The 23,041-nt window shown below is 44.3% G+C and overlaps 1 long non-coding RNA gene and 8 other non-coding genes across 12 annotated transcripts; all 9 read left to right on the forward strand.

The window, feature by feature from the left end:
* Positions 1–13,502: 13,502 nt before the first annotated feature.
* LOC101435222 (uncharacterized) lies at positions 13,503–16,755 on the forward strand. 4 transcript variants are annotated; one of them, XR_009187519.2, is made up of 11 exons: positions 13,503–13,594; positions 13,982–14,027; positions 14,266–14,419; positions 14,645–14,690; positions 15,013–15,124; positions 15,215–15,262; positions 15,536–15,581; positions 15,758–15,789; positions 15,986–16,023; positions 16,365–16,412; positions 16,652–16,755. It is a non-coding gene; the product is annotated as an uncharacterized lncRNA (long non-coding RNA). The 4 variants fall into 4 exon arrangements; XR_009187520.2 differs by having other exon boundaries at positions 15,013–15,039; XR_001117448.3 differs by having other exon boundaries at positions 14,656–14,690.
* On the forward strand, positions 14,089–14,161 carry LOC111759695 (small nucleolar RNA SNORD26). The gene has a single exon (XR_002793597.1). It is a non-coding gene; the product is annotated as a small nucleolar RNA SNORD26 (small nucleolar RNA).
* On the forward strand, positions 14,500–14,571 carry LOC111759689 (small nucleolar RNA SNORD27). Its single transcript, XR_002793596.1, has one exon. It is a non-coding gene; the product is annotated as a small nucleolar RNA SNORD27 (small nucleolar RNA).
* On the forward strand, positions 14,868–14,943 carry LOC111759685 (small nucleolar RNA SNORD28). Its single transcript, XR_002793588.1, has one exon. It is a non-coding gene; the product is annotated as a small nucleolar RNA SNORD28 (small nucleolar RNA).
* Positions 15,305–15,430, forward strand: LOC111759706 (small nucleolar RNA SNORD22). Its single transcript, XR_002793606.1, has one exon. It is a non-coding gene; the product is annotated as a small nucleolar RNA SNORD22 (small nucleolar RNA).
* Positions 15,627–15,693, forward strand: LOC111759683 (small nucleolar RNA SNORD29). Its single transcript, XR_002793587.1, has one exon. It is a non-coding gene; the product is annotated as a small nucleolar RNA SNORD29 (small nucleolar RNA).
* Positions 15,847–15,915, forward strand: LOC111759696 (small nucleolar RNA SNORD30). The gene has a single exon (XR_002793598.1). It is a non-coding gene; the product is annotated as a small nucleolar RNA SNORD30 (small nucleolar RNA).
* LOC111759698 (small nucleolar RNA SNORD31) lies at positions 16,181–16,248 on the forward strand. The gene has a single exon (XR_002793599.1). It is a non-coding gene; the product is annotated as a small nucleolar RNA SNORD31 (small nucleolar RNA).
* LOC111759701 (small nucleolar RNA SNORD22) lies at positions 16,449–16,574 on the forward strand. The gene has a single exon (XR_002793601.1). It is a non-coding gene; the product is annotated as a small nucleolar RNA SNORD22 (small nucleolar RNA).
* Positions 16,756–23,041: the final 6,286 nt, after the last annotated feature.

Below are 23,041 nucleotides of genomic sequence, written 5' to 3' on the forward strand. Positions count from 1 at the left end.
CCACAAAAACAATGTGTAAAATGGCTCCTATAATCTTCCATAACCTCAGCTCCCCAGATACGAGGCTCATCCACCCCTGGAAGGGCTCCCCAATGTCACACTCCTCTACAATCCAAGAAACTGTTCTCAAATTGGCCTTATTCTCTAGAGAGGTAGCTGTCTTAGCTCCCAGCTCTTGGCAAAACACTGTCATTTGCATTTCCTCCCCCCTACACCTCCTCTTCCTCCTCCTCCTCCTCAAGGAAGATGGTGCCTCTTGCTTCCAGGAGTGGGTAGGGTTGCTCCCTGAGCAAACTCTAGATGTCTCTAAGAGACAGCTCATTCAATAAAGTGGGATGGTCAATGATTTAGGGCTGGAAAAAAGATCATTCAGTAATGGATAGTGGTGATGATAGCACATTATGAATGTAATTAATAGCACTGAATTGTATATCTGAATGTGGTTAAAAGGGGAAATTTTTACGTTTTATATAAGTTATTAGTATAAAAAATTTTTTAAACCCATAGGATTGTACAACACAGTGAACGCTATTGTAAATGATGGACTATAATTAATAGTAAATTATAAAAATGCTCTTTCATGAATTGTAACAGCTGTAGCACACCAATGCAAGTGTAAATAATAGAGTTGTAAATGGGAACTCTATTTTATGCACCATTTTTCTGTAAGCCTACAACTTCTTTAATAAAGATTATTCAAAATTTTATAGATTATGCATGATTATTCTGTAAATACACAACCTCTCTAAATTAAAAAAAAATTTTAAATTATAGAAAAAAATATACTTCAAGTCCGACTTTGTGTCTTGTACCCTGCCAAGGATACAGTAATGATTTTACACAGACTAGATCTCAGACCTTAGGGAGTTTATGGTGGGTAGGGACCGATGGATCAGTTTTGGGGAGGGGGTGGTGGTAAGGAAACTGGCCAGGGAAGCAAGGATCTTAACGGCTTTATTGATGGGTTTGGGCTTTAGCCTAAAGACAGTGGAGGAGCAATGAAGGATTATGGGTCTGAGAAGTGAGCTGTCAAAGAAAAAACTGCACCAGACAATGTTAAACAGGCAAGTGGGCTTTATTCAGGGGCTGCTCTAGCAAGAGAGAGTGTAGAACTCAACTCTGTTAAAACAAAGGACAGCCAGCTTTTTAAAAGACTGAAGTGGGCTGGAAGAAAAATGCTAGAAGGTAATAAGGGGGGTTGGTCACTGGGGTGGGTGAGTAATTTACTGAGGGGAGGTGGGGCTGACCGAAAATCACAGTGCGGGTAGGGACCAGCTTCTTTCCACCCAGATTGGATTCCAGCTCTAGCCTAAGCCTCAAGCCTACCTCCAGCAGGGAGGAAGCTGCAGGGACGTGCACCAGCCTCTCTGGGAAATTACCAGCCAATTCATGGAGGCCGGTGATAATCCTACTCTGGTGGCACAAGCTGCCCCAGGAGCTGTTGTGTTTCTGGAATTGGAAGTTCCATTTCCCAAACAGAGGAGAGGAGGAGATGGCTGGCTGCCAATTTCAGTTACTGATTGGTAGACTCAGCTGCCTTAGATATAACCCTGGGAACAGCTGGGGTGTGACTCTGCCCAAGTCGGAAAGAGCCAGTGGCACCATTCTGACTCCATCCCCAGCCTGAGGGGAAGCTGGGCTGACTGAAACTCTCAATGAAGGTAGGAACCAGCTTCTTTCACCCAGATCAGCTTGCAGCCCTAGATTAGGCTTCAGCCCCGCCTCTAGCAGGGAAGAGGCTGGCCGGCCCTTCACCAGATTATACAGGTAACTGCAGGTATCTTTGGCTGGCACAGACTGAAAATCAGAAGTCTACTGGGGCAACCACAGTCATCTTGGACCTGCACTGCATAGATTGCTGCCCACACCTGCAACTCCATCCCTGTCCCAGGCAGGGTAGAAAGGGGCGTGAAGCTTCATCAGTCTCTCTGAACAACTACAATCTAGGCCTACATGACTTGGATTATTCCACACAACTGTGACTCTGTCCCTACCCCCCTCCCCCAGCAAAGGAGAAAGTTGGGAGAAGCTTCATCGGTCCCTGGCGCAATGAGGGCAGCTTGAACCTCCACAGCTTATAGTACCAACTACATCCTTGACTCGTACTGCACAACCAGCAAGGGAGAAAGGGCAGAAAGTCCTAAACTAAAGAGAAAAACTGTACCCAAAATAAATACTTCAGTAATCCAGATGTGAAGACACCAACAAAAAAATTACAATCCACACAAAGAAACAGGAAGCTATGGCCCAGTTAAAGGAACAAGATAAGCCTCCAGATGACAAAAAGGAATTGAGACAACTACTCACAGATGTTCAAATAAATCTCCTTAATAAATTCAATGAAATGGCTAAAGATATTAAGGATATTAAGAATATATGGATGAGCACAAAGAAGAATTTGAAAGCATACATAGAAAAATAGCAGATCTTATGGGAATGAAAGATGCAATAAATGAAATTAAAAAAACATTGGAATCATATAATAGCAGATTTGAAGAGGCAAAAGAAAGGATTGGTGAGCTTGAAGAAATGGCCTCTGAAAATGAACATACAAAAGAACAGATGAGGGCGGCAGACTCGGCCACATGGTTAGGGCGTCCATCTACCACATGGGAGGGCCACGGTTCATACCCCGGGCCTCCTTGACCCGTGTGGAGCTGGCCCATGCGCAGTGCTGATGCACGCAAGGAGTGCCCTGACATGCAGGGGTGTCCCCCGCATAGGGGAGCCCCACGCGCAAGGAGTGTGACCCGTAAGGAGAGCCGCCCAGCGCGAAAGAAAGCGCAGCCTGCCCAGGAATGGTGTCACACACACGGAGAGCTGACACAACAAGATGATGCAACAAAAGGAAACACAGATTCCAGTGCCGCTGACAACAATAGAAGCAGACAAAGAAGATGCAGCAAATAGAGAACAGACAAGGGGGGGGGGGTGAGGGAAGGGGAGAGAAATAAATAAGTCTTAAAAAAAGAAAGAAAAGAATGAAAAAAATTGAACAAGGTCTCAGGGAACTAAATGACAGCAAAAGGCATGCAAACATACATGTCATGGGTGTCCCAGAGGAAAGGAGAAGGGAAAAGGGGCAGAAGGCATATTTGAAGAAATAATGGTAGAAAATTTCCCCACCCTATTGAAGGACGTAGATATCCATGTCCAAGAAGCACAATGTACTCCCATCTGAAAAAATCCGAATAGACCAACTCCAAGACACATACTCATCAGAATGTCAAATGCCAAAGACAGAGAGAATTCTGAGAACAGCAAGAAAAAAGTAATGCATGACATATAAGGGATACCCAATAAGATTAAGTGCTGATTTCTCACCAGAAACCATGGAGGCAAGAAGACAGTGGTGTGATATATTTAAGATACTACAAGAGAAAAGCTTCCAGCCAAGAATCTTATATCCAGTAGGACTGTCTTTCAAAAATAAGGGCCAGATTAGAATATTCACAGATGAACAGAAACTGAGAGAATTTCTAAGCAAGAGACCAGAGACATCATAAAAAGGAAAAGGGAACCCTCATCTCCAGACTGTAAATCATATTACCTAACTATAGTGGTAAAGACAGCATAGTACTGGCATAAGACAGACACATAGACCAATGGAACCAAATTGATGGTTTAGAAACAGACCCTCACATGTATGGTCAAGTGATTTTTGACTAGCCTGTCAAACCCAAGAGGTGGATGAGAATTGTGGTTGATGGTACAGATGGAAGAGTATCCTTTGTGAGCTAGAGCAAATGTACATCACTACTGCAGGGTGTTGGGAATGTGGAGAAGTGTGGGGAAAACTCAGCTGGAGTGACCTGTGGAATGTGGTTAGCAGCAATAATATTCTTGTATCTATGCAAAAGATGTACTGTGTTGATAATGAGCCAGCATGGAAATGTGAGCCAAATGTACACTATGGACATGGTAACAATCAGATATTATCTTATCTGTAGCAAATGTTCCACCACAGTGTGATGTGTTGATAGAGGGGTGTTGTTTGGGAATTCTGCACATGTGCATGATTGTTTTATAAGTTTACAACTTCTGTCATAAAAATAATAATAGGGTGGGTGGGGGGAAAACACACCAAATGTAAGATAAGAACTATGATTAGTAGTAAGATTTTGACAATATTCTTTCATAATTTGTAACAAACATCTCATGACAATGCAAGGTGTTGATGGAGGGTTGATGTATGGGACCCCTATATGATGTTATGCATGTTTGCTTTTTAAGTTCACAACTTTTACTATAAATTGTTTATGTATGTTCATATATAAATGATATAAAGATAATAATAATAGGGTTGGTTGGGGGAAAAATACTTTGGTTAGTAGTAGTATTTTGGCAATGCCCTTTAATATTAGTTAAAAAGGTTTAACAAAAGTGCAAGTTATTGGTGGCAGGGTAAGTTATGAGAGTCCTGTATGATGTTATACATGTTTGTTTAGTAAGTTCACAACTATTATTATACACTTATTGTTTATGTATGTTTATGTATGAGTGATATACTTCAATAGATTACTTTAAAAAGAAAAAACCCACCAGCATTTTTTAGTCAAATGGAAAACACCATTATAAAATTTATTTGGAAGGGTGAGAGGTCCTAAATAGCCAGAAACATTTTAAAAAGGAAACACAAAGTAGGAAGACTCTTGCTTTTGGACTTTAAATCACATTAACTAGCTAAGTGGTAAAAACAGCATGTACTGGCATAAAAATAGATACATAGACCAATGGAATCAAATTGATGGTTCCATCTATGGTCACGTGATTTTTGTCAAACCTGTCAAACCCATCCAACTCAGGCAGAATGGTCCATACTACAAAAGGTGCTGAAGAACTGGATATCCAAATCCAAAAGAAAGAAAGAAAGAGGACCTTATCTCACAACTTATAAAAAAAATTAACTCAAAATGGATCAAAGACCTAAACATAAAAGCAAGAACCATGAAACTTCTAGAAGAAAATGTAGGAAAACATTTTCAAGACCTAGCAGTAGGTGGTAGATTCTTTTTATATATATATAAGAATTATTTATTTTCCCCCTTCCCCTCCTCCTGCCCTGCTGTTTTTGCTGTCTGTGTTGTCTTCTCTTTTTTCTCCTCTAGGGTTCACCAGGATTCGATCCTGGAGACCTCTGATGGGGAGAGAAGTTCCCTGTCAATTGCGTCACCTCAGTTCCTGGTTTCTTCTGCGCTTCACCTTGACTCTTCCCTTGTTTCTCTTTTGATGAGTCATCATCTTGCTGTGTGACTCACTTGCACCAGGCACTGGCTAACCACATGGGCACTTGCACCAGCACTCGTGTGGGCACTGGCTCACCATGCAGGTACTCGCATGGGTGCTAGCTTGCCACATGGGCATGCTTTCTCTTCTTCTTTTCCACCAGAAGACCCCAGGGATCGAACCCAGTTCCTCCCATATGGTAGGTGGAAGCTCTATCACTTCAGCCACATCTGCTTCCCAGGTGGTAGATTCTAAAAGGAGCTAAGAGGGAAGAAGATGTGGCTCAAGGGATTGGGCTCCCATCTATCATATGGGAGATCTAGAGTTTGATTTCCGGGGCCTCTTGGTGAAGGCAAGCTGGCCTGCATGGCAAGCTGGCATGGCAAGATAACTCAACAAAAAGAGACACAAAGAAGATAAGCAGACCCAGAAGAACACACAGAGAGCGGACAACAGTGTGTGTGTGTGTGGGTAAATAAATAAAATAAACCTTAAAAAAAATTAAAGAAGTTAAGAGGAGGGCTGAGGACTACTGATGCTTAATGTATGTAAAAGTTTTAATTAACTATACTGTAAAAGTGTGGAAATGTATAGAGCTGATGATGATGATGCATTATAGTAACAGCTGGTTTATAAATGGGAATATGGCTGGAAGGGTTAGTCTGGGGATATAAATGTCAATTGAAAGAAGGCTATGGGAAACGGACTTTGGCCCAGTGGTTAGGGCATCCGTCTACCACATGGGAGGCCCGCGGTTCAAGCCCCGGGCCTCCTCGACCCGTGTGGAGCTGGCCCATGCGCAGTGCTGATGTGCGCAAGGAGTGCCCTGCCACACAGGGGTGTCCCCCGCGTAGGGGAGCCCCACGCGCAAGGAGTGCACCCATAAGGAGAGCCGCCCAGCGCGAAGGAGGGAGCAGCCTGCCCAGGAATGGTGCCACCCACACTTCCTGTGCCGCTGACGACAACAGAAGCGGACAGAGAAACAAGACGCAGCAAAAAGACACAGAAAACAGACAACAGGGGTGGGGAGGGAAATTAAGTAAATAAAAATAAATCTTTAAAAAAAAGAAAGAAGGCTAGAGAATAATCTAGGGACTGAATAACACAGTGAACCCAGAGGCAGATGAGAATTGTGGTTGATGGTACAGATGCAAGAGTGTCCTTCTGTGAGCTAGAGCTGATGTATGTCACTATTGCAGGGTGGCAGGAATGTGGAAAGCATGGGAAAAATACAACTGGAATGACATATGTACTGTGGTTAACAGCAATACTATAATAGTCACGCATTTATGCCAAAAATGTACTATTGATAATGGGGGAGTATGGAAAAGAGTGTGCCAAATGTATGCTATGGACCATGGTTGGTAATAATAGTCTGATATTATCTTATAACCTGTAACAGATGTTCCACCATGGTATGGTGTGTTGACAAAGGGGTGTTGTATGGGAATTCCTCACATGTGCATTATTGTTTTGTAAGTTCACAACTTCTGCAATAAAAATATATTTTAAAAATAATAAGGTGGGTTGGGGAAAAAATACACCAAATGTAAGATATGGACTATAGTTATTTTGATGATATTCTTTCATAATTTTTAACAAATGTCTCATAACAATGCAAGGTGTTGGTGGTGGGTTGATGTATGGGACTCCTGTATGATGTTATGCATGCTTGTTTTGTAAGTTCAAAACTTGTTCTAGGGAAGCAGACTTGGCCCAGTGGATAGGGCATCCGTCTACCACATGGGAGGTCCATGGTTCAAACCCCGGGCCTCCTTGACCCATGTGGAACTGGCCCATGTGCAGTGCTGATGTGCACAGGGAGTGCCATGCCACGCGTGGTGGAGCCCCATGCGCAAGGAGTGCGTCCCATGGGGAGAGTTGCCCAGCGCGAAAGACAGTTCAGCTTGCCCAGGAATGGTGCCCCACACGTGGAGAGTTGACGCAGTAAGATGACGTAACAAAGAGACACAGATTCCCATGCAGCTAACAACAGCAGAAGCAGACAAAGAACACACAGTGGGTGCACACAGAAAGCAGACAACTGGGGCCGGGGGGGTGGCGGGGGAGAGAAATAAAGAAAATAAATCTTAAAAAAAAAAACAAAACTTGTTCTGTACACTTATTGTTTATGTATGTTCATGTATGAATGATATAAAAATATAATAATAATAATAGGGTGGGTTGGGGGAGAAATACACCAAATGTAAGATACTTTGGTTAATAGTAATTTCTTTTTAAGATTTATTTTATTTATTTCTCTCCCCCCACCCCAGCCCTTGTTGTTTTGTGCTTGTTGTCTGTTCTCTGTTCATCTTCTTTTTCGAAGGCACCAGGAACCTAACCCGGACCTCCCATGTAGGAGGGAAGCACCCAATCACTTGAGCCACCTCTACTCCCTGCTTCTTTTGTGTCTCTGTGTTTCCTAGCTATGTCTCTTTGTTGCGTCATCTTCTTGCATCAGCCCACTGCACCAGCCCCTTTGTGTCAGTTTGTTGTCTTGCTCGCTTTCTTTAGGAGGCATGGGGAACCAAACCAGGACCTCCGATGTGGTAGGCGGGTGCTCAGCTGCTTGAGCCATATCTCCTTCTAAATAGTAATATTTTGAGGATGCTCTTTCATCATTTGTTAAAATGTTTCACAACAATTCACGGTACTGGTGGTGAGGTGAAGTATGAGAGCCCGGCATGATTTTATGCATGTTTGTTTAGTAGGTTCACAACTTCTACTATACTTATTGCTTATGTACGAGAGATACATTTCAATACATTTTTTTAATTAACAAAAAAACATAGAAAGGGAGCAGATGTAGCTCAAGTCGTTGAGCACCTGCTTCCCATATAAGAGGTCTCAGGTTCAATTTCCAGTACCTCCTAAAAACAAGCAAGCAAGCAAGCAAGCAAGCGAAAAAAACAACTTGGGGGAGCTGGTGTAGCCCAGTGGTTAAATGCCAGCTTCCAACACACGAGGACTGGGTTCAATTCCTGACCCCAGCACCTCAAAAAAATTTTTTTTAATAAAATAAAATCACCACAGAAGTGGATAAGGTGATCAGGGCAGATGGAGGAAAAAAAGGTGAGCCTAGAACACAACTGGAGGGACAGACACTGACAGGTGAAGGAACATCTACAACAGCCTGAAAATACATTTCAAATGATCACTAAGAAGGAGTCAGAAATACAAGAAGAATGCTAGGAAAGGGCAATGATCTGGAAACACTGTGGGAAGAGAATGTTTCAAGAAACAGGAACTGGTTTGAAAGGATGAGTGCTGCTGAAAGTCAAGATAAGGATTGAAAAGTGCCTTTTGGGTTTAATAGGTCACTGGGAACCTTGGTGATGCCTGTGAATCTGCATTTCTAATAGGCAGGTATCAACAGCCCTTTAACAGTTAAAAAAGGATGTTGGTAAGTGGTGGCAAATGGATAGCTAGAGCAGGGGTTCTTAACAAGGGGTCAGTGAGCTTGAATTGAAATTCAAAAAAACATTCTTGCGTGGATGTGTTGATGTGGGTGTGATATATTTATTAAATAATACACAGTATAGTGTGAACTTAGTAAGGGGTCCATGGTTCTCACATGACTGTCAAAGGGGCCCATGGGAAGAAAAAAGTTTAAGAACCCCTGAGCTAGAGAGAGGCATGGTTTTAGGAAAAAACGCCTTCTCTGGAGTCAGATTTCTTAAATCCTGACTCTCAGTGAGTACTTTCTGAATAACTAAATAAATGGAACAGTATACTTTAGGGGTTGTTGAAATATAGTTTGAAAATATGACTCATACAAATATAATAAGAATACAGGCCAAAGACTTTATTCAACTCAATTAATTCTAGGAAAGGAGAATTAGGGTCCATCAGTCTGGAACACTGATATAAATAAATTTGCTAATAGGTAGATATGAAACTGGCTGGGGAGAAGTGGATTTGGCTCAACTGATAGAGCATCCACCTACCATATAGGAAGGAGGTCCAGGGTTCAAACCCAGGGCCTCCTGACCCGTGTGGTGAGCTGGCTCACACACAGTGCTGACGTGTGCAAGGAGTGCCCTGCCATGCAGGGAGCCACATGCACAAGTAGTGCACCCTGCAAGGAGAGACGCCCCGCACAAAAAAAGTGCAGCCTGCCCAGGAGTGGCACCACACACACACAGAACTGATACGTCAGGGAAACGGACTTTGGCCCAGTGGTTAGGGCGTCCGTCTACCATATGGGAGGTCCGCGGTTCAAACCCCGGGCCTCCTCGACCCGTGTGGAGCTGGCCAGGCGCAGTGCTGATGCGCGCAAGGAGTGCCGTGCCACCCAAGGGTGTCCCCCGCGTGGGGGAGCCCCACGCGCAAGGAGTGCGCCCGTGAGGAGAGCCGCCCAGCGTGAAGGGAAAGTGCAGCCTGCCCAGGAATGGCGCCGCCCACACTTCCCGTGCCGCTGAAGACAACAGAAGCGGACAAAAGAAACAAAAGCAGACAAAGAAACAAGAAGCAACAAATAGACACCAAGAACAGACAACCAGGGGAGGGGGGGGGAATTAAATAAATAAATAAATCTTTAAAAAAAAAAAAAGAACTGATACGTCAAAATGATGCAACAAAAAAGAGATGCAGATTCCCGGTGCCACTGACAAGAATGCAAGAGGGCACAGAAGAACACACAGCAAATGGACAGAGAGAGCAGACAACGGGATGGTGGGGAGAGAAATAAAAAAATAAATCTTAAAAAAAAAAAATGGCTGGGAAGCAAATGCGGCTCAACAGGTTGGGCACCTGCCTACCACATGGGAAATCCCAGGTTCAGGTCCCGGTGCCTCTTAAAGAAGATGAGCAGATGCCATACCCGCTGCAATGAGCAGATGCCTAAATGAGCAGATGCCACAAGCCAACAGACTCCACAGTCCACAGGGAGCAGATGTGGCTCAGACCATTGGGCAGTCACCTCCATGTGGGAGGTCCCAGGTCCTCCTGGAGAAAGCGAGCAAACAGTGAGTAGACAGACGAGAGAACCACGTGGGGGACGGGGAGATAAATAAAAAACAAAGTAAATAAATCTTTAAAAAACAAAACAAAACTAGGTAACAACGGAGCAGATGTGACTCAAGCAGTTGGGCGCCTGCTTCCCACATGGGAGGTCCTCTGTTCAGTTCCCACTGCCTCCTAGGAACAACAACAACAAAAAACACAATACACAAACAAACAAGGGAACCAACTTCAGGGAAGCAAATGTGGCTCAGTGGTTGAGCGCCACAGTCCCAAAAACAAGGTCCCAGGTTCAATCCCCAGTCTTGGTACCTCGAAAAAAAACAAACAAACAAAACTGGCTAATCTTAATACAAGGCAATCTTACAGAGTTGTAAAATATCCAATTAACAGTAAATGGGGGGAGCAGGTATAACTCAGTGGTTTAGTGACTGCTTCACATGTACAATGTACTGGGTTTAACCTCCTAAAAAAAAAAAGTAAATGGGGGAAGCAGATGTGACTCAAGCAGTTGGGTACCTGCCTACCACATGGGAGGTGGCCCAGGTTTGGTTCCCTGTGCCTCCTAAAGAAGACAAGCAAGACAGGGAGCTGACGTGATAGGCTGGTGCAGCAAGCTGATTCAACATGACACAACAAAGAAACACAATAAGGGACACAACAAGCAGGGAGCAGAGGTTGCTCAAGTGATCAGACACCTCCCTCCCACCTGGGAGGTCCCGGGCTCCATTTCTGGTGTCTCCAAAAAACAAAAAAAGACAAGCAGACACAGAGAGCACACAACAAACAGATACAGAGAGCAGAGAGTGAGTGCAAACAATGAGGGGGCGTGGGAAAATAAATAAAAATAAAACTTAAAAAAAAAAGGAAAAAGGAAGTCAAAACCAGGTACATACCCCTAGAAAATCAGAAAATCTTCAGATGGGGTTGAATAGGGAATTGGGAAAGGGGCGAGGAGGGGTACGCAATGAGCACACCTCAGGGGCAACAAAAAAAAAGCAGCTGAGCTATTGCTGGCAGTCAAGCCTGAGGAAACTCAGAAAATAAGTGATAACATTTTGTTCTGCCCAACTGGTGATAAGAGAACACACAGGCCCTAACCCTTTCCCTACCAACTGAAGCCACAAGACAAGAAGGCCCTTGTTTCATCCCTACTTAAACTCCAGCCCAGAGTAACAGGTGGCACCTCTTCACTAGTAAGAGTGCTTTTCACTAGTAAAAGTACTTTCACTTTTTCTTTGACTTGCTTGCTTAATTTGCTACAGTGTGTCCTTAAATTCTTTCTTCCAAAGTGGCCAAAAACCTGGAAGACATACCTGGTAAGAGAGTGGGTCTGTGTTACAATATCAAAACGACACCCAGTAATCACATTTACCTATTTCCAAGTTTTGGATAAATTTTCATAAGAGTCAAAAATAGACACTGATTCAAATCCCAGCTCTGCCACACTAGCTGTGAGACATTGGGTAACAAACTAATACTCAGTTTTCTCATCTGTAAAATGGGGGTGCTAATAATAATTACTGTATGTTTTTTAAACGGAGGTATATATATAAAGCACTTAGCACAGTGCCTATCATGGAAATCATTTAATAAATTCTAATATATTAGTATTCAATGTCTTCCACCAATTATTTCACCTTGGTTCCCATTTCTTGACATCCCAGCTATTCAGCTCCAGTTACACACGGATAGAGACAGACAAGCTTCATTTAACTTGACCATGCCATTCTTCTCTTATGGAATGGTCCATTTCTACTCTTAATCAAAGCAAAAAATGTTCAAAATTCATCTATTCCATGACAATGAAACTTGCATTATTTTCACCAAACTTCAATCTCTCCTTGACATACATAAAATTTCCCCAGTTTTATTGAATAACTCCAAAGCACAACAGGTAATTTTACCTACAAATCCATATGTCCGATCCAGTGCCCCAATTCCGCTATACTCTCCCACATGACTCCCTCCTTCCTTTCCTTCAGTTTTGTCTGAATGGCACCTTATCAGAGGTCCTCTCTGACACTGAAATGACTATTTCTCTTCTGCTCCAGTAGTCCTCTTCCCTTCCCTGCTTAACTTTTTTTTTTTACCATAGTCCTTACTTTTCGTGACAGTATTTTTTTGTTTGCTTATCTGTATCTGTCCAGCAAAATATAACCTCCCGGAAGGCCCAAGGAGGATTGCTTTGTTCCCTCTTGTATCCCCGTTGTCTATTAAGTGCTCAACATATAAATATCAGAAGAATAAATGTTTAATGAAAGCCCCCCTGTTCTCCAATTGTCAAGAGCACCAGTTTTGTTTTGTTTTTTTTGCTTATTCAATTCCTTCCATACTACTGACATCAACCCTTTTTGAAATTCTCTTTGTAGTGGATTTTTTTTAAATGAAGTCATAGAGAACACATCGTGTTTAATAAATGTTTGTAAAATGTACGTGTCCGCATAGGTGTTTATCACAAACGACCGATGAACTAATGCTGGTTGGTTTCAGTAATAAAAGTCTACTACTAACCGGAACCACTTCGACATTCTGGCTGGAGTTGCCGGTAACTCCGTCAGCTCTTTACACCTAGGGTCCCTCTATAAGTGGGGTAGTTATTGTAGCTACACCTCGGGATTTGGGAGGATTAAATAACTGAATTAATACAGCATGCTTAAAACAGGGTTCCATAAATGCTAGTTAACTTTAGCCCCACTACAGGCCAAGTCCCTAGCAAAAGCTGACCAGACAGCAGGAAGTAGACGGCCAGTCAGGAAATATCAGGACCTGTCATGAGCCTTAAAAGTGGAGCGCCTACGTCCTGACTCACTTTCCCCAACGGCCCCACCAAAGAGGCCTGCACCTGAGGCCAGGCCGGGACCCAGTACCTGAGTCGCCCCCGGCGCTAGGGCCCTGGTTACCAGGCCCGGAATGAACGCCGGGCAGATGGTGGGGAGGCCAGACGACGGCGGTCGAGGGCTCTGTAGGTTCGAAGTCCATTGGAGGCGGCCCTGTACAACGATCTAGTGTGAGTGGGGAGAAAGGTGTTCTCAGGACAGGGTGTGGGGCAGGTGGCTGTGACCGAGAAAGGGAGTCAGTTCAGCATCTGCGCGAAGCCTAGACCACAACGCTTCTGTCACGCACGGAGCCGGTGGGAGACCCTCCCTCCGCGCCGGCCGTGTGCACGCCTGCGCAATCCCCCAGGGCGCACGCGCGCCTTTTTCGCGCTCCAGGTTTAGAGTGCACTCAGTCAACGCCCGCCTTCCCGGGCATTCTCTACCCACAACTCCCCGGGCTTGCACGCCTTCTCCTTCTGCGCGTGCGCCCCCATAGTCCCGCCCCCAAATCCCGTGGCCCTCTGCGGGACATTATTTAAGTCCCTCGCTGCGCTTTTTCGGTCTTGTTTCATTCGCTGTTGTCTGTGAGTTGTTATCTTCTTTTCGTGTTCTATTTGTTTGTCTTTATCATTAATGTTCGCCCCGCAGGCCTGGCTTTGGGGTGTATTTATTTGGTCGACTGGGTGCTGTGGAAGGGGTGGTTTCGGCCGTGGCTTTGAGGCCCCGAAGCGGCGGCGGGGATTTTTGTAAAGGACAAAATGGCGATGGCGGGTTGCTGGCGGTCCTCCCTATGATGAGGACCTTTTCACAGACCTGTACTGAGCCCCGTGAGGATAAGTAACTCTGAGGAGACTGCCCCTGAAAAGCCAATGTCCTACTCTGCTGCCGCTCCGGAAGGAAAAAAATTTGTGAAATACCCAGTGCTAACTTTTCCTAACGTCTTGTGTTGTTCTGTTTCTTTTTGTCTGCAGGGTTCAGGCACACGTTTGAGTAGAAAAGAACCCTGCGCTGATTGGAGTAAGTGCTTTTGGCCAGTGTTTGTTCCATTGTTAAATGTATGAAATACCAATGGGATGTGCTACAGGGATGATCTTAGGAACTCTCTCTTTCCGATGGACTAGTGGGGAAAACATTTAAAAATTCTGAGTAGCACTGTCCACAGTAAACCTCTAGTTTCAGGGGCGTTTTATACTCAGCTCTAAGGCATTAGGGCCATCGGCATGCTCAGTGAAGAGTGCTTTCTTTTTTTTTCCAGATGTTCAGCTCAAAAGAGCTTACTGGTATGAGGATGGGGACAAGACCCTTCCGCAAATGGCGGGTGGCACGAGGCCCTGGAAGAGCTGGTCATATTACGCCTAGATAGCACCCTTTGATGTTACTCAACATTCAGCTATACAGTGATGCTCCAGGTGGGTATCCATAGTTTATGCCATTATCGGAAGGGCATATTGTTTAGATGAAACTTGGTCTTTCAGATTGTACTGACCACTGTCCATGATGAATGTAAAAATGACAAGCATATGACTGAAGTTAAATATGATGTCATCTTACTCCTGAGAAGTGAGCCAGGGTACTGATGAGCTTTTGAATGGCTATCCTCACCTGTATGTAACATGGCCCTTTTTTGTCTCCAGCTTATCACCAGTCCTGAGGAATTCAGCTTCCCTGGGGCAGTTTCAGGTAATTGTTCAAATGGGGATTTTGGGGTGTGAAATGGCTCATGTGTGTCCCAGAACCAGAGAGCAAGTGGTCAGCTGAGCGTGGTTGCCCTTTTTGCTCCTTAGTTCTGGGAGGGGAAAGCAACCCAGCACTATAGTTGGTCCTTGTGAGGGTACGCAATGGTTGCATTCTGGCACTGTCAAATGATTTGAAATAATAATGCTGATGCTCTGTGAGGTATGACAGTTAATAGCATGTTAGAGTTCTGATGACAGTTGCTGTTGTGAAGGAATTGTGTTCTGTCCTTATTTTTTCAAAGTAAAATTTTGCTCCTTTTTTCCAGGTCCTGATGCTGTATCATCTGTCTTCTGTAAGTTACCTATGGTAACTATGGTAAATGAGGAACATTATGGTTGTGAACCCATTATCCAGGATGAACTAATTTTACCTTCAAGGTAGTTTCTTAGTAACCAGAGCCCTGGTTGTCAAATTTTCTGGTTCCTCTTCCCTGGGGTGATGTTTTCTTGACCTTTTATTTCTCTTAGGTACCCAACAATATGCCAAGGTCCGGTTGCTGGAAGGAGCTGAAAGTGGTAAGTAGTTGTAATTTTACCAGATACAATTTGCCAGTTGAGTGCCAGTGAGGAGCAAACATCTTGTCTTAATCCCTGTTATGGCCCCAGAGCCAGTAATGGTGAACCCACTGGGGCTAACTGGGAGAGATGATGATAACTTATTCCATAAGGAACTGTCTGAGGTACATAGGTGGCTACTGCATTTGTTTAGTTTTTCATATCCATAACCATGGCTAGAATGGCTTTGGATATTTAGAATATTTAACTAATTAAAATGGTTTTCCAATTCAGAAGCGGCTTGTTTCCGAATGATAAATGAAGACTCCAGCCTTAAGAGGTTAGTTGATTTTTATCTTGGGATCACATGCCACCAATTATGCCGTTTCTATGATGAATCAAACTAGCTCACTATGACTTACACAATGAAAACATAAGAACACCTGAGAAACTGGAGAAGACTCCTGGGGTTAACGTGTAAAAAACTTTTTACCCACATCTTTGTCCTTCCTCTAGGTTCTGTCACTAAGCAGTTCGTTTGCTAAAAAGTGAGTATAATTAAAGCATGTGTTCAGTGCACAGACATTGGGTGGAGAAAGATGCCTCTGTATGATGACTTACATGGAATCTCGTTCGGCTGATTCTTGCTGTTGAGACTTGGAAATCTGATTTTCTAAGAATAATGGCTTAGGTGGGAACAACCCAAGATGGAAACATTATTTGATCCAGTCTTGTTTATTGCAGGACCAGCACTTTGCCTGGAGCCCAAGCGATGATTCGAGGTAAATGCCTTTGCAGCACTGTCTGGCTGCTCTGTGTTTCTTGTTGTTGTTGTTGTTTTTTTTTTTGGGGGGGGGGGGGGGCGTGTCTTGTAGTACTTAGATTTGGAGAAATATAAATGTCTTAATCCAAAGTCTTGGGCCATTCTCGAGCATCCTTCTCACCAGTGATGAGTTGAATACCGCCCCAGTCTGAAAACTATGACTGAAAGGTATTTCTGAGCTGTGAGCCAAAGTTGTAACAGAACAGGCTGGTGGTTCATTGTGTCCATTGAAATGTTGCTGTGCCTTTCTAAGCAACAAGCCCATGGTTGAGATGTGATTCCAATCTCATGCTCTTACAGGGAGATTGTTCAGTCATGTATCTGTTGGACTCCAGTCTGCCATTACAGGTGAGTAAGTAAAGCCATGGGTTAGGTAAAATTAGATCCCCGTGAAGAAACATTCACATGTCTTACCTTCTGTCCTAGTCCCAGAGCCTGTAAAGGTGAACCCACTGGGGCTGGCTGGGGGATAAGAGGAGCATTTGTTCCAGATGGAACTGTCTGAGGGATCATGAGAATTTCTACACATGGGAAAGGGAGGATTTAGTTTTATATGTACCATAAAATAATGTTCTTTTCTTTTGCAGGAACTCAAATCTTGGAGAACATTTCAAGAATCCAGCCTGGCTGTTCAAATTAGAATACAGTTCAGCCTTTCTACTATCTTCAAATAAAGTTGTTTTAACCTTCACTGATTTATGTTTTCTGGGTCCAGGTGGGCCAAAGGAAAGTTTTACTGGTAGGTCTTCCGTCAAAATTAGTGTAGCAGTTTGCCTAATCTGGACTTCTGAGCCCAGGGAAGTAGTTGAGTGCATTCTTAAATGGAGTGTTTACTTCTCTATGTGTGTACACTTGAAGGAGAATCCTGGGTGAAATTTTTGCTGGGTTTGGTACAACTTAAGCAGTTGTGTTAGCTGGCTTTCATTTAAGCACTTAGGAGCCAACAAGGCATGGCAGTTCAGGGTACCTTAGACTCTGGCTTTGACAAAGATTCTGCATATTTAATTGACCTTAAGGTAGTTTCTGTGGGGTCCAGCTGCCTGTTCTAAAGGATGAGGCCCAGACCTGAACTTCAGAGGCATCAATACCTAAAGGGGTAATGTTTTTCATAAAATATTGCCTGATCGGATTTATGATTTATATTTTATATAATCCCCATGTTAGTATAGTTTTTCAGTCACTAATGTCACCTCATTTAATATTTGGCCTGGCATTTATTCAATTTACTAGGTTAAACTTTGGGTCTTGAGAATTGCTCTTTATAGAAAAGCCTTCATTAGCTTCCATATGGCTAGTTCATTAAGGTCCTTAAAACTGAGGGCTTCAGTTTTATGCAGTTCTGATTTGTTGGCTGAACCTGGTCATGTGTACTTTTGTCTCCTACAGCAAGTATGTAAATTACATAAGAAAATGATGCTTCCATTTGCTTAACCTAAGTAGCTCCATGATAGATGTGCTTGAAGAGCTTGCTCTGAACAATAGTGCTTTTGTCTTCCAAAGACCCCTCATGTTGCATGTCTCTGCTTGGCAACTAAGTACCTTCTCCTTAGGGAATGTTGAGGCAGTGCCAGCCTTTGGGTATTCTGCCATTACTTGGGGGAGGGTAAATATGGTTATCTAGATGGGTTCTCAAATCATTTCATCAGGGGAAACGGACTTGGCCCAGAGGTTAGGGCGCCTGTATACTACATGGTAGGTCCGTGGTTCAAACCCCGGGCCTCCTTGCTCTCTGTGGAGCTGGCCCATGCGTAGTGCTGATTCGCGCAAGGAGTGCCGTGCCACACAGGGGTGTCCCCTGCGTAGGGGAGCCCCACGCGCAGGGAGTGCGCCTTGTAAAGAACCGCGCAGCGCAAAAAGCAGCAGCCTGCCCAGGAATGGCGCTACCCACACTTCCAGTGCTGCTGACAACAACAGAGGCGGACAAAGAAACAAGACCCAGCAAACTGACACACAGAACAAACAACCAGGGGAGGGTGGAGGAATTAAATCTTTAAAAAAAAAAAATTCATCATTACTAGAGAAAAAGAAATTTTAAGTCCTACATACTACCAGAATAAAGATAAAATCCATGAGACTAATAACACGGGCAAGTCTTAAGGTTAACTATGGGTCTAGAGTTAATAGCATAATTATAAAAGTGCTTTTATCAAGTGTTAATAGGGTATGAGTTGGGGGGGCGGGTGTTGCTACTGGCAACCAGTGGATAGAGACCAGGTATTCTAAGTCTCCATGCACAGGATAGCCAGCACCTCTTTCTCCAAGAATGAAACCTTGAGATAAATGTCAATAGGGAACTGGTGTGGCAAGAAAGAATGGCCTGGGAAGGCATCTGAGGAGGTGGCACTTGAGCTTAGATCTGAAAGGGGCTAATAGGCCTGGCTGAGCAGTGTGTAGGTGAGCGAAAAGGCATGACTCTGGAAGGTAGGAATGGGATCTAAAGCCAGGGTGCTTGGATTTGGAGTCTGCCTCTGCCACCACTCTTCCACTTAATGTGACCCTGAGAAAATCATGAGACCTGCTGTGTTTTAGTTTCTCTAGTCCAAAGAAGAAAAAACATAGCACCTTATCTCCTCAAGTTAATATAAAGCACCTGGAAAGGTCCTGGCATGATTAACCAGTCAGGCTGGTGATAGGCACCTGGGAATGGATAGGAAGGAAAGCCAGGGAACTTGATGAGATCAAGTCAGAGTAAGAGCGGAAAACATGAATTCCTCCAGATCCAGGTAACCAACAAGTTAGTGAAGAGTGGCCAGGAGAGCTGTTCCTCTTCTCCAGGACCGGCCCATCCCCAACTCAAGAGTGGCCACAAAGGAACATGGGCCCAAGGCAGCCGCTCTTCTGGTTTTTGATTCTTGCAGCTAAGTAGCAGCACCTCCTCTGTGCCAAGCCCTGATCTACGCTGAGGAAACAGCTGTAAACCAGGCTGCCTAAGCCCTGGAGCCAGCACCCCAGGACCCATCAGGGCCTCCAGGCCTGACCAGCCCTGTCTGAAAGGCCATGGTTATTAACAAGAGTGGGCTTCTGGGCATTCCAAGGACCTCACCTCCACCCCCCAAAAATATGCAAATTTGTATAAGGCAAAAATGCATTTATTTAGGAAAATCTTTCATCAGATTGTCTGAAGTGTTGAGGGGTGTGATAAATGCTCTTCCAAATCAACCTGCTCCATATTGTACTGGTTTTCAAGTTGAGAGCCCCCACCAAAAAAAAAGATTCCCCAAAAGAGAAAGTCTAAAATTGTTGAATCAGTTTAGAAATATGAAGGAAAATACCATTTAAAAAAAAAATTAAAAGAGGATTGCAAGGCAGGGGTGGGGGAGGTGGGGAGAGGCAGCGGCAGATTCAGGGGTTCAGAGCAGGGGAAAGACATCCAAATGAATATTTTTTGCTAAAGCCTTTTTTTTTTTAAATTAGTGTAAAGTCTTTAACAGTACAGCATAAATAAAACACAATCCTAGAGCCATTAGAGAAGTCACTGTAATTTGCTATATGCATCTATGCATCATGTTTTATAAAACATTTTGTGTGCTCATGAGGATAGTAAAAATGGCATACTACTTGGCTACTTATTCTTTCCAAGAGTACCTGCCAAAGGTAGGATACCAGAGATGGTGTCTGAGGGATGCCAGAGGGCCACGCACCTCACAGGTTTTACCTTCCCTGAAACTCCTTCCTGAACCTCATCCCTCCCCATTCCCCCCAGCCCCCAACTGCTGATTATCGCTACAAGGTCTGTTTCCTTGTAGGATCCTTGTAGGACCCATGTGACTCCTCTAAAGCTGCTGGCATGGGTGATTCTAGTTTTGAGAATTATCTGTGGAGCCCTGGCTGAAAGCCATGTCCTGTCTCCTTCCACTTACTAATCAGGCCCACCTCAGCCTGAAAGGCCAGTGGCCACAGATCAGAGGAACTTTTTCTTCATAAAGCATCTCCTCCCTTCCTCCCTTCATTTTGTAGGTTTATGGGAAAAAATCATGCATTAAGTACAGAGTTCCCATATTAATCTTCCCACACACACGGTTTTCCCTATTATTAACATTTTGTATTAGTACGGTACATTTGTTACAATTGAATCCATATTACAGTTATGTTTTATTTTTAAGATTTATTTATTTATTTATCTCCCTTCACCCCCGCCCCTCGCAGTTGTCTGCTCTCTGTGTCCATTCACTGTGTGTTCTTCTGTGACCGCTTCTATTCTTAACAGTGGCACCGGGAATCTGTGTTTCTTTTTGTTGCCTCATCTTGTTTTGTCAGCTCTCCGTGTGTGTGGCACCATTCCTGGGCAGGCTGCACTTACTTTCATGCTGGATGGCTCTCCTTACGGGACACACTCCTTGTGCGTGGGGCTCCCCTATGCAGGGGACACCCCTGCGTGGCACAGCACTCCTTGCGCGCATCAGCACTGCGCATGGGCCAGTTCCACATGGGTCAAGGAGGCCCGGGGTTTGAACCGCAGACCTCCCATGTGGTAGGCAGATGCCCTATCCACTGGGTCAAGTCCCCTTCCCTATTACACAGTTATGTTACTGTTCACTCTGTGTTGTACAATTCTATTCTGGTAACATATACAATCTAAAATTTCCCATTTTAACCACTTTCAAATATACAATTCAGTGGTGTTAATTACATTCTTACATTCACAATGTTGTGCTGCCATCATCACCATCCATTACCAAAACTTTCCATCACCCCAAACAGAAACTGTACAATTTAAGCATTAACTCCCCATTCCCTACCCCCATCCCAACTCTAGATTCTGACTATGAATTTGCATGTTCTGGTTATTTCATGAGAGATCATACGGTATTTGTCCTTTTGTGTCTGGCTTATCTCTCAACCTTATGTCTTCAAGGTTCATCCATGTTGTATAGCATGTGAATATACTGCACTGAACATCAGTGTACAAATACTTGTTCGAGTCTCTGTTTTCAATTCTTTTGGATATAGACTTAGAAGTGGGATTACTGGTAAGCGGACTTGGCCCAGTGGTTAGGGCATCCGTCTACCACATGGGAGGTCCGCAGTTCAAACCCTGGACCTCCTTGAACTGTGTGCAGCTGGCCCACGTGCAGTGCTGACGTGTGCAAGGAGTGCCATGCCACACAGGGGTGTCCCCTGCATAGGGGAGCCCCATGCGCAAGGAGTGCGCCCCGTAAGGAGAGCTGCCCAGTGTGAAAGAAAATTCAGCCTGCCCAGGAATGGCGCCACACACACAGAGAGCTGACAAAACAAGATGATGCAATGAAAAGAAATACAGATTCCCGTGCTGCTGATAACAACAGAAGAGGACAAAGAAGAACACACAGCAGATAGACACAGAGAACAGACAACTGGAGTGGGGGGAAGGGGGAGAAATAAATAAATAAATAAATAAAATCTTAAAAAAAAAAGTGGGATTACCAAGTCATGTAATTCTGTGCTTGACTTTCTGAGAAACCAGCTATTTTCCACAAAGTCTGCACCATTTTATACTCCCACCAACAATGCATGAGGGTGCCTATTTTTCTATGTCCTCACTAAAAAAAGCCATTCTAGTGGGTGTGAAATATTACAAGACTTTTAACACTACTTGACAATTTAAGACACATTAATTTAGTGGGAGAAAAAAGACATCAAATAAAATATTTTTAAATGTAGCCACAGGGATTCTTCCCTTTGCCTCATCCTGCTAGTAATCAAAGCAGACGAGTCTCTGCTTTTCCATTTCTCTCCATCTCTGCTACCACAGCCACCCTGTCCTAAGCCACCTTCATCTCCTGTCTGGTGGCCTGCAGGAGCCTTCTCCCAGTTTCCCCCATCGGACTGCAAAGGCCATGAAGGAAGGCAAGGTCCGTGTCCGGTTTTGTGTATCTTTTGTGTCTGCTCAAAAAGCATAAACAAATGAGTAAATGGGCTCTCGAGGAGCAAATGTATTTCCCAGCTCTTATGGACCCTCGCCATCAGCAAACCACCAAAGGAAGAACAGCGATAACCGTGTATATTAGTCGAAAAGGGGTGATGATGCAAAGTACCAGAAATCTTTTTTTGAGAAATAAAAAGCATAATCTTGCAAAAATATCTAACGAGCCACTCCTGCTCCTGCTACTGTAAATCAGCCTGTGAGAACATGGCCTTGCAGGAGAATATCAAATGAACGACTCCTGCTCCCTGCTTCTATAATCTAACAAACCACTCCTGCCACCCGCTTCTGTAATCTAACAAACCACTCCTGCCCCTGCTTCTGTAATCTAACAAACCACTCCTGCCCCCTGCTTCTGTAAATCAGCCTGCAAAAGCATGACCTTGCACCTGCCTTCTGCTTCTGTAACTCCACCTGCAAAAGTTCGCTTAGCAACGCGTTAGCCAATGAGCAAAAGTCATGCTGATCCCACATAAAATCCTATATAAACCTATGAAAACTGAAAAATGGGGCTCAGAATTTGGAGATTGACTCTTCTCTGGGACCGCGTGTAATAAATCTGTTCTTCCGCCTCTCCAAGTGCTGTTTGGGTTTTTTTGCCACTCAAAACTCCTGGCTTTGCTGCAACATTTGGTTCCCTGACTTGGAAACCCAACCGAACAGGCCCTTTGAGCCTCCAGTTTCAGACTGGCGGGTGCGGCCAGTGGAGATCTCCACACACAAACGAGGCAGTGCCACCTGTCCTCTTGATGGGCCCTCCTTCAGAGGAAGGATCCCTGTGGGCCACGTCCTCTGCCCCAGCCTGACTGGGTATAGAGGTAGATTGATCAACATCAGAAGATACCGGAAAGGTAAGGCCCTGGGGTTCTGAGTCTCAGTCAGGCCCATCTCTGGACAGAAGGGAAGACTATCACCTCCCAAAATCTCAAGATTCAAGATTCCAGGATAGGGCAGTCCCTTGGGTGGGACTGTAGAACCTATGAGTGATTGAATGAATGGGGACTGCAGAGGCTTGCCTCTGCTGATGCAATCTGTGGCTCCACAGCCTGTGCTAGAGTCCGAGTGGGCCCCAATC

The sequence above is a fragment of the Dasypus novemcinctus genome, chromosome 10, assembly GCF_030445035.2.
Source record: "Dasypus novemcinctus isolate mDasNov1 chromosome 10, mDasNov1.1.hap2, whole genome shotgun sequence".
In the NCBI taxonomy this organism is placed as follows: domain Eukaryota; kingdom Metazoa; phylum Chordata; class Mammalia; order Cingulata; family Dasypodidae; genus Dasypus; species Dasypus novemcinctus.